Source organism: Notamacropus eugenii, chromosome 5, assembly GCF_028372415.1.
Source record: "Notamacropus eugenii isolate mMacEug1 chromosome 5, mMacEug1.pri_v2, whole genome shotgun sequence".
Lineage (NCBI taxonomy): Eukaryota > Metazoa > Chordata > Mammalia > Diprotodontia > Macropodidae > Notamacropus > Notamacropus eugenii.
In genome coordinates, this window is record NC_092876.1 from 387,890,123 (window position 1) to 387,900,155 (window position 10,033).

General features: G+C 36.3%; 1 pseudogene; it reads left to right on the forward strand.

The window, feature by feature from the left end:
• Positions 1–5,492: 5,492 nt before the first annotated feature.
• LOC140503054 (NADH dehydrogenase [ubiquinone] iron-sulfur protein 4, mitochondrial pseudogene) lies at positions 5,493–6,122 on the forward strand (annotated as a pseudogene).
• Positions 6,123–10,033: the final 3,911 nt, after the last annotated feature.

Genomic DNA, 10,033 nt, shown 5'->3' on the forward strand with positions numbered 1-10,033 from the left:
ATCCCCTCATAATCAGTGGGCCTAGAGCTCCAGAAACAGTGACTGCAGCTGCTCCTGCTGCTGCTGTGGCTGCTGTGAGTTCCTCTGCCCCCTCTCCCCTCAGCCACCCTTGGGCTCAGGACAGACAGCTCCACTCTCCTGCACTCTCCCACAGGCTTTTCCCAATTTATCCTCAGTATTTTGGGGTCATGAAGTCTGGAAACCACCACAGGTGTGAGAGATTCAGTCTCCCCAAGACCTGCTCAGGTCCCCTCTGTACACTTGCTTCCCACACTGGACTGTGCTCTGCTCCCAGTGTTGTGCAGTAGACACTTCCCCATAACCTTTCAGGCTGTCTTGGGCTAGAGGTTTGCTTCACTCCATCATTCTGTGAGTTCTGCAGCTCCAGAATTTGTTTAGAACAATTTTTACAGGCATTTGGCTGGGCTTGACAGGAATACTCTAGAAGGTCCATGCTCTTACTCTGCCATCTTGACTCTGCCCCCAATAATGACATTTTTAGATCTTAATCATTACTACCTATGTAACAGTAAGGTAAAATAAATATCACAGATACTCTTATATTAAAGCTCATGCAGATCTCACCCTAGGACCAGCCAGTAGCAGGATCTTGCCCCTAGAGCCAGCCTGCAGTGAGATCACCCCAGTACCTGCCACCAGTGAGACCCCACCTCTGGATCTAGCCAGCAGAAAGACTCTGCCTCCATAGCAAGCCAGCAATGAGGACTCATATCTGTGAGACCTCAACCACAGAATAGTCTAATAGGAAAACCATGTCCCCAATACAACACTTTTCACACAAATAAAGTCAGATCTAAACAACTGGAAAAATATCAATTGCTCATAGGGAGGCTGAGCCAATATAATAAATATGACAATTCTACCTAAATTAATACATCATTCAGTACCTCACCCATCAAAGTACCAAAAATGATTTTATAGAGCTAGAAAAAATTATAACAAAATTTATCTGGAAGAACCAAGGTCAATAATACAAGAGGAAGTTATAAAGAAAAATGTGAAGAAAGGTGGTCTAGACATACTAGATTCCAAATTGTACTATGGAATGTTAATTATTACAACAATCTGGTACTGGGTAAGAAACAGGGTGATGGATCAGTGGACTAGACTAGATGCACAATAACTTGTAGCAAGTGACTGTTGTAATGTAGTGTTTGATAAACCCAAAAATCCATGGTTTGGGGACAAAATCTTATTATTTGACAAAACTGCTAGGAAAACTAGAAAATGGCATGGCAGAAACTAGGTATAGACCAATATCTCACACTATATACCAAGAGAAGGTCAAAATAGATATGTGATTTATACATATAATGTGGTACCATAAGCAAATTAGAAGAGTATGGAACAGTTTATGATTGCACTTGTATAACTCATATCAGATTGTTTAATCATCTCAGGAATGGTGGAGGGCAAAATTGGAGGGACAGAATTTGGAGCTCAAAACTTTAGAAAAAATAAGAAATAAAAATTGTTTTTGCATGTAGTTGGGTAGAAAAATATTTTAAGGAAATAAAGCAAATGCAGGGAAAATGAATATATCACAATTCATAAATAAACATTGGTCATACTTTCTTTCATAGGCAGACAGAATGATAGTGCATGCTAACTTCCCTGCTCATCTCCAATTTCATGTCTCCAACTGTTTTTGAGGAATCTCAAACTAGAGGTCCAGTAGACATCTTAAACTCAAAATGTTCAAAACAGAATTTTTTTTGTTTCCTCCTAAACTCCCCCCCACCCTTTCTTAATTACTGTGGAGGGCAACATTGTCCTCTTAATCCTTCAGGATCACAACGTAGCAGTCCTTGACTCCTCACTATTTCTGAACCTTCCCACATATCCAATTTGTTTCTAAGGACTGTTGATTTCAGTTTTTGCGAAATCTCTTGAATATGTCCTCTTCTTTCCTCAAAACAAAGTCAAGTGCAAGTCATGTCATCAGTTCTCTGATTGCACGGTCTTTTTCGGCAACAAAGGTGGAATACAGTCTTGTGAGTAGATGTAGCTGGCTGAATGGGGACCCAGCTGGCTGAGCAAATCAGCTCCTCCTCCCTTGTCTGCTTACCCCTCCCCTTCCTTTTCCTCTCCAAAGGTAAATTTGGATGGCCAAAAAATGTCCAGTTGAGTTGAGTTTTACGGGTTCCTTTCCTTTCCTTTCCTTTCCTTTCCTTTCCTTTCCTTTCCTTTCCTTTCCTTTCCTTTCCTTTCCTTTCCTTTCCTTTCCTTTCCTTTCCTTTCCTTTCCTTTCCTTTCCTTTCCTTTCCTTTCCTTTCCTTTCCTTTCCTTTCCTTTCCTTTCCTTTCCTTTCCTTTCCTTTCCTTTCCTTTCCTTTCCTTTCCTTTCCTTTCCTTTCCTTTCCTTTCCTTTCCTTTCCTTTCCTTTCCTTTCCTTTCCTTTCCTTTTCCTCCCTCCCAGCCTGATGTCTTTTTTTTCCTGGACCTCATTAAAGTGGCCATGCCCTGGCTACTTCTTCAACGGGTCTATTCAATGAATAGGTGTTACCTCACCCTAAGTGAGTACTTTCAAAGACTTTGGCCTAAAGGGACAGAGGTCTCCCAGTGCATCTTGGGTCATCTCCAATCATCCTGATGAATATCTGGTCAGTGGATTCAGATGACTCTGGAGGACAAGTGAGACTGGTGACCTTGCACAGCCCTGCCTCACTCAGAACAAAGTCAAGTGCAAGTTGTCATCTTTTATCTGATGGCATGGTTTTCTTTGGCAAGCTTCCCCAATGATATAGGAAAAATCAGAAAGAATGTCTATTATACAGATTGTGATATGCAGTTATATGAATAATGAGCTAATTCGGTCCTTGTCCCTGTTTACCTTGATTATTATATCAGCCTTCTCTTTGGACTTGTATCTTTTCCCTCCTTTCTACAATTCTTTTTCCACATAGCTGCCAAACTGATATTCTTAAAGTGCAGTTCTGAGTATGTCACCCCTTGTTCATGAAGCTTTGGTGACTCCCCATTGCTTTTAGAATAAAGTATACATTTCTCTGGCATTTATAATACTTCACAATCAAACTCTAACCCATCTTTCTTTATAGATTTTATCCCATAGCCAAACTGACCTATTGTATTTCTCTGAGTATGGCATTAGATCTCTTGTTGTTACCTTTGTGTGGGTTCTTTCACATATGGAAAGGTCTTGCTCTTTACCTCTGCCTTTCAGAACCATTAACCTCTCTCAAATATTAGTTCAAGTTCCACTTCCATTTGGTCACCTTTCCTAATTCCCCTAGTTGTTAATAGCTTTTACTACATTACTTGGTATTGATTTTTATATACCCTATATTTACTTATCTATAAACGTGTTACCTCATAAAATGTAAGCTACTTGAGGGAAGTGACTTATATTCTTTTTTTTGTAGCACTTAGTCTAGTTCCTGTCACAAAATAAGCACTCAAGAAATATTTGGTGGTGGACTCAACTAATTCTTTCCCTTTCTCTTTCTATCTCTGCTTGCCTGTCTTCTTTGTCTGTTCATCTATCTATCTATCTATCTATCTATCTATCTATCTATCTATCTATCTATCATCTATCTATTCATCTATCTATCTATCTATCTATCTATCATCTACCATCTAATCTATCTATCTATCTATCTATCATCTATCTATTCATCTATCTATCTATCCATCCATCCACCTATCTATCTATCATCTACCATCTAATCTATCTATCTATCTATCATCTATCTATTCATCTATCTATCTATCCATCTATCTATCTATCTATCTATCTATCTATCATCTACCATCTAATCTATCTATCTATCTATCTATCTATCATCTATCTATTCATCTATCTATCTATCCATCTATCTATCTATCTATCTATCTATCTATCTATCATCTATCTATTCATCTATCTATCTATCCATCCATCCATCTATCTATCTATCTATCTATCTATCTATCTATCTATCTATCTATCTATCTATCTATCATCTATCATCTAATCTATTTATCTAATCTATCTATCTATCTATCTATCTTTCATCATTAGCATCATCTATGCACTATCATCTATTTATAATTTATCTATTATTTATCTACCTATCTAGCTATCTCTTGCATAGTCACTGAAAATGAACAATGAGCTAAACTCAGAATTAAATAAAAGAGCCCATGGGGAAGTTGCAAAGTTTATTCAATGATCTGAAATTTTCCCCTGAAACCAATGTTCCCCTTTTTAATATTAATACTTTACCAGTATTATTATGTTGCTATAAATCATAGACCACTATTTCAAAATAATCAAAAATTATTATGATTCAGAGGGCAATGGAAAAGCTACAAATAAGGAACTATGAAGTAGAAACAGAATAAAGGATATCATCAAAGAAATGTATAATTCAAAAAGAAGATGGGCTGATAATATAGTCAGAACAAAAGATTAGTGGAAAGCTCGGGTGCTCCATAATTAAACCTGAAATGCCAAGAAAATGTGAGGAAGGCTTCCCACACATAAATTGGATCCCCTATGGTGAACTTATAATAGAACATGGATAAGAGGCACCCAGAAAGAAACTCATTCTTTTTACGGGGGGGATATTTACATTAATAAGCTAACAGATGCATTTAAATATTATTTTTAGAGTATTTTTAGATCGCTAATGAAGGTGATAATAGAAAAATACACTTTATCTGAGACTTAGGTCAGGCTCTAACAAACTCAAGGAAAGTAATTCTTCATATTTTTAAACCAGTAGTAACTTTTCACTCCCTCTACTTTCATAGTAGCTCAGTCTAATTCTGGCTCTAAAGTACCTATTTTCATAGGCCACAGAAATAAAAATTGTATGTTATTTGCCATATATGAGACCTTGGATCAGTCATGACCTCCCTGACCTCATTGATATCATATGTAAAATGAATGCAGTGAATTTGTTGGCCTCTAAATTTCCCTCCAGCAAGGAATTCAAATCTATGGTACTATGATTCTATAAAGGATAGATATTATCTAATATGCTTCTTTCTTAAACCCAACATGTACAAAACTGAACTTATTTTTCTTGCAAAGCTCTCTCTTCTTCTAAACTCCCCTATTACTATTGAGGATACCATTATCCTCCTAGTCATCCAGACTCACCACCTATGTGTCATCATGGACTTATCATTCACTTTCACCAACACCAAACCTCATATCTAATCAATTGTCAAATTCTCTAGATTCTGCCTTTGAAATTTGTTTGGCATGTACCCTTTCTTTCCTTTTTACATTGCTATCACCCTAAAAGAGATCCTTTTCATTTCACACCTGGGCTATTGCAACAGCCTGCTTGTTTGTATCCCTACTTTAAGTCTGTCTTCATTCTAGTCTGTCCTGCATTCAGCTATTACATTGTTCTTCCTAAAATGCTCGTATAACAAGTCACATCATATTACTTAAATTTTAGTGGCTCCCTATTACCTCCAAGACCAAATATAAAAATCTTCTGTTTGAGCTGCGGCAACATGGTGGCGGTCTCAATGTCAGCAGCTCTGAGGCAGGCTCTGGGGGCCAGAAGGGCAGTGGCCGTGGCCTCCCAACTTCCCACTAGGTCACTGAGCACTTCCACATGGTGGCTGGCAAAGGACCAAACTCAAGACACGCAACTCATCACAGTTGATGAAAAATTGGATATCACTACATTGACTGGTGTTCCAGAGGAACATATCAAAACCAGAAAAGTTCAGATTTTTGTTCCTACTCGCATTAACATGCAATCTGGAGTAAACAACACAAAGAAATGGAAGATGGAGTTTGATACCAGAGAGCGATGGGAAAACCCTTTGATGGGTTGGGCATCAATGGCAGATCCTCTATCAAACCTGGTTCTAACCTTCAGTACAAAAGAAGATGCAATTGCATTTGCAGAAAAAATTGCTGGAGCTATGATGTTCAAGAGAGAAAGGTCCCCAAACCTAAATCCAAGTCTTACAGTGCAAACTTTTCTTGGAGCAAAAGAACAAGAGTGTCCAACAAATAGATCGGCACTGATTGTATCTGTGTCTGACTGTGAATAAAGTCGGCTGTGCAGTATTTATAGTCCACGTATAATACATCTCTTAATCTCCTAATAAATGTGACCTTTAAACTAAAAAATAAAATCTTCTGCTTGACTTTTCATATCTTTATAGTCGATTGTCTTCTTCCATTGACAGTATTTTCACATTTTACTCTCTTCTAAGCACTCTGATCCAATGCCACTGTTTTTATTGCTGTTTTTCATCCACAATGCTGTATCCTCAGATTGTACATTTTCTTTTTTTTAACAACCAAACTCTAATTTTATAAAAAATCAATGTGTTTCTGATTTTATAGAAATTAGTTCTTTGGTATTGACACTCCTATATAAACTCATGACATAAACAAAACTTAAAGAAGATATGCTTGAGTCATTTTTCAGATGTTGAGGACTGATATCTTCTGTTTCCTCTATTTTCAGACATAGATAGGGATACTTGTGCCTTGTCTAAGTTCTGATTTCAAATACCCTTCAAAATCATATGATAGAAAGATCACAGGTTTCTTCTTTAGTAATCTTGGGATTCAGTGGTCTGTGAATGGTTGTCAGAGAGAACAACGTATCCCTTTCAATGCTGTTGATTAGGACAACCCATACAGAAGAAACTTCAAGTCATGTAGAGATCTTCCCAGACACATTTTACATATATAAAAAGTATATAATTAGTCTTTGGTATGTGCCTTATATTTCTCTTGGTTCTTGTATGTCGAATCTTCTATTAAGTTCAGGATGATTTTTTAAACAAAGTCTTCAAAGTCTGAGAGTTTATCAAATGTCCATTTTTTTTTTCACTCAAAATAGTACTTAACTTTTCAGGGCATGATATTTTTGGCTGGAGTCCCAGTTCTTTTGCTCTTCAATATATTATGATCCAAGACCTGCAGTCCTTTATTGCATATGCTGTTAGGTCTCCAATTATGGCACCAACATATTTAAATTATTTTAATCTTGATGCTCTTAATACTTTTTCCTTGAATTGGGGGTTTTGGAATTTGACTATGATATTCCTATGAGTTTTCCTCTTTTAAATAGTGATTGATGGATTTTTTTCTATTTTTACTTTACCCCTTGTTCTAATGATTCAGGACAATTTTCTTTATTTCTTGTATACTGTATCAAGATTTTAAAAATAATAACTATCAATTAGTATGATTATTTCTATATTTTATCTTCTCGATATATCCTCCAAATCTGTTGTTTTTCATATAAGCTGTTTAACTTTCTCTTCTCTTGTTTCAGTATTCATATCTTTTTAATTATTTCTTGATCTCTTACAGTTTCATTGGTTTCACTTTGCCATTTTTCAAGTTGTCACTATCTTTCTTAAGATTTTCTAATTGGTTGATTTTCCTTTCATGACCTTTCTGTTTTTCTTGGATTATTCTTATATTTTTTCAAAGTTTTTCCTCTATCTCTGTCATTTGATTTTTAAAATCTGTTTTAAGATCTTCTATGAATTCTCTTTTGGGCAGGTGATCATGTGACATTACTCTTTGGGGATTTCAATATTCTCCTCTTTCTCCTTTGCCTGTGCATTTTTTGTGGTAATCGCTAAATTTTTGTAATCACCTCTATCCTTGGGGTAAGGGAAATGGTGCCACCTCCCCCAGATCTTCAGTTCTCCCCTCCAGCCTGGAACCAAAGTCAAACCTCCAACCTCCTGTAAGTGCCCACAGCCAGGGGCTTTCTGCCCTACAGATTGTGCATTTTCACTAACTGTTTCCCACACTTGGAATTCCCTCACTTTTCATTTCCATTTTTTTTGGCTTCTGTGACTTTCTTCAAATCCCAACTAAAATCTTACCTTTTATAAGAAGCCTCTCCCAATATCCCTTAATGATAGTGCCTTCCCTCTATAGCTTACCTTAAAATTATCCTGTATAAAATATTATATTTGTATATATTTACATGTTGTCTTCTCAATTTGACTTTGAGCTTCCTGAGAACAGAGAGTATATTCTTGTTGTTGCGTTCATCCTTCATAGACAAAGAAGATCATGCCCTCAGAGAAATGATGACATGACTTGCACTTGACTTTGTTTTGAGTGAGGGAGGGCTGTGCAGGTCACCAGCCTCACTTCTCCTCCAGAACCATCTGAATCCAGTGACCAGATATTCATCAGGATGACTGGATTCTGATTTTCTTTGCATCTCCAGCACATAGCACAATATGTGATAAATAGTAAGCTCTTAGTAAGTGCTTTTTAACTTGACTTCTTCCTAAAAATGAGAGAACCAAGGCTGAGGGTGTTTAGGTGAATTACTTAAAGTCATACAATTAAGTGAGTAACAGAGTAATGTTTCAGACACGGAGTTATTTTTTTTTTTACTCCAAATACAATATTCTTTCCACTATACTATTCTATTTCTATTATTTTATAGAATCAAAAGGGGCTAGTTATATTAAAAATGAATAACCTCTGATCTGGGTTTCGGGGAGAGGATGCTGAAGAATTTGAAAAATCATATAATTCAGTTTAATTCTTTATGCATTTACTGAGTATGCACAATGTGCCTAACTTTGTTTCAGATGACAAGAAGAGCAACCGTCTTGCTATCCTACAGTATGTCCTGATGACCACTCAGGGTTCAGTGCCCTAATGAGGCCAAGGTATTGATTTTGGGCAGTGTTTCAAGAAGATGGGCAGTTAAAGAGAAAAGAAGAAATAACTGGTACTACAATAGGACTTTAGGGTCAGATTTACAAAGAACTCATACATGGCCTCTTCATCACTTAGAAGAATTCTTCTTCCACACAAAATCCTCAAGCTGGAGGCTGCCTTTTGTGATATGTACTTCCCTTACCCACTTTCTTTGTTTAATTTAACAAAATTTTCATTCAAATTAGATATGTAGGTTCCTAGACCTCAAACCCCTCTAGGGATGACTCTGATGATGATATATGTATATGATATACATAATAATATATGTAATGTACACACACGCAGAAAGAACACATACACACACACACACACACACACACACACACACAAGATCTATCCCCTATCCCTAAGGAGCTTACAATATAGTAAGAGAGGCACTTCAGGAAACAGTTGAATAATATAGAACATTATGTGAATAAGTTACAAAAGGCGTGATACACTATATTTCTATTTCTGCTTAGGTGATCAAGACTAAGTTGGAGGCTATAATTCCATTTTTATGCAGTTATAATTAAAGCTAGCCATTTGTAGCCTTGTCACACCCAAGATATCAATTATACAAAATATGAAGCAAATATCCAAAATGACATATTTTCAAAAAATGAAATACTTTCACAAATGTCCATTTGAATGCCATATGTGCCATCTCAATTTCTTGACATCAATTGATGTGAAGATAGTTTCCTCTCTGCTTTTGCTGAGTTTTTTCTTCTTTCCCTTTGCTTCATTTACATTCAGAAAGAGCATGTCTCAATCCAGTGACTGAAGCATCTCAATTTATCCCAGAGAAGGAGACTGAATCAGAGCTCTCACAGATCATGGACTGTGGCCTCACTGAATAGAGGATAAATGGATGGAAGAAGAAAAGTGTGAAGAAAGAAAACTTGTTTATGCATCAAAAATTTCTATAATCAGCACTGATGGGAAGTGAAATAACAAAGAAACTGATAATTTAATTAGAGTTTAGTCTCATTAGACAGTTTAATTTCACTCAAGCACAACAGCAATTTTACTTATTTCTAAGCTTATCCTTTTTATCCCTACCTTAAAAAATTACTTTCTCCCCTTAGGATACTGCAATCCTCTTTAATTCTTGTGAATCACAAACTACGAAATAAAGGTAGAGAGAACATAATTTCATTCAAAAAATATTTATGAGATGCCTACTATGTACAAAATGCAGAGCTAGGAATTTAAAGATAAAACAAAACCATACTTGCTTATGAAGTAGAATTTACATTCTAATGGCAGGATATAATGCAAACACAGATAAAGAAATAAAATGCAGTTTGAAGAAGGGGAAAGTATTAATGAGGAAAGTTTG